Consider the following 1,177-nt stretch of genomic DNA (forward strand, 5'->3'; position numbering starts at 1 on the left):
TCAGCACTCAGCTGTTGCTGCTGCTGCCTGGCCTTTTCCTGCTGCCTGCTCTGGAGCACCAATCCCAGCAGGATGAGCACTGCTGCGCCAGTGGAGGTACTGTGCCATTCCAGGGAGGAGGCAGCCTGATTGAGCAGGCTGCAGCCATGTGGGAATGGATGGTGTGGGACAGGAACCCCACTGTGAGATTGTGCTGTCTCTTGCAGACTAACAGAGACACTGTGGTGGCGATGGAAGTGGACATGGTGCTGAATGAGGAAGAGATGATGGAGGTGGACGTGGAAGACCAGGTTGAGGAGATGGAAGTTGATGAGGAGGATGACATCGAGGCGATGGAAGTGGATGAGAAGGATGAGGAGGAGCCCATGGTCCTTGGATGAAGATGGAGCCCCACAAGTAAGACAGGCAGATGCTCCCCATGCCCTGCCCACAGACACAGTGGCTGCCCTGGCGCCAGGCTGGGGCTGGGCTGGATGGCCCCGCTCAGGGACACGCTGCCCGCAGGGGGCCTGGATTGTGCTGCCACAAGCACCAGCCCTGGCCTGCCCTGCACTTGCCTGGGGCCACACCAGCCCTGCCAGCCCTGTCCCAGCTCCTGGGGCCCAGCTGGGCCCAGTGCTGGCAGCTGACTCCAGCTTTGCTTCTTTCTTCCTTCCAGGACTGATGCAGATGATGGCTGTAGATATTACGGCGGTGTATATATGTTTGAAAAGTTAGGATATTTTTGTAAATATGTTCTTAGGTTAGTAGTTCTTTGTAAATATGTTTTGAAGATTGTTACTCCATAGGATCCCATGGAAATATGTGCAGTAGATTGTTGTTGTTGTTGTTATGAGGATTGTTGTAATGAAATGTGTTCTGTAAATCCTCGTGTTTGCCGATGTTCAGCAAATAAATAATGATTCTTTATAAAACTTCACTTCTCTTTCTCATTCCTTTGGGCACTGTCAGAAGCCTGGACCTCCCCCTGACCATCCTAAATGATTCCAGCCCCAGCCAGGGGGCTTTAAATCCCTGGCAGGGGGTTCAGAGACCCTGGCATGTAGCCAAAGACCCCTGGGCCTTTGAATTTAACCCATAAAGCATGTTACCACCTTTATGTCAAGAATTAAAAGTCACAACAATTTAGATAGTCTAGTAATAGTAATCACAAAGTGAACGGAAAACATTTAGAGCA

The 1,177-nt window shown here is 51.1% G+C and overlaps 1 long non-coding RNA gene across 1 annotated transcript; it reads left to right on the forward strand.

Annotated features, from left to right (window-relative positions):
* Positions 1-914, forward strand: LOC135299874 (uncharacterized). Its single transcript, XR_010361713.1, has 2 exons — positions 1-396; positions 659-914. It is a non-coding gene; the product is annotated as an uncharacterized LOC135299874 (long non-coding RNA).
* Positions 915-1,177: the final 263 nt, after the last annotated feature.

Source organism: Passer domesticus, chromosome 4 (assembly GCF_036417665.1).
Source record: "Passer domesticus isolate bPasDom1 chromosome 4, bPasDom1.hap1, whole genome shotgun sequence".
Lineage (NCBI taxonomy): Eukaryota > Metazoa > Chordata > Aves > Passeriformes > Passeridae > Passer > Passer domesticus.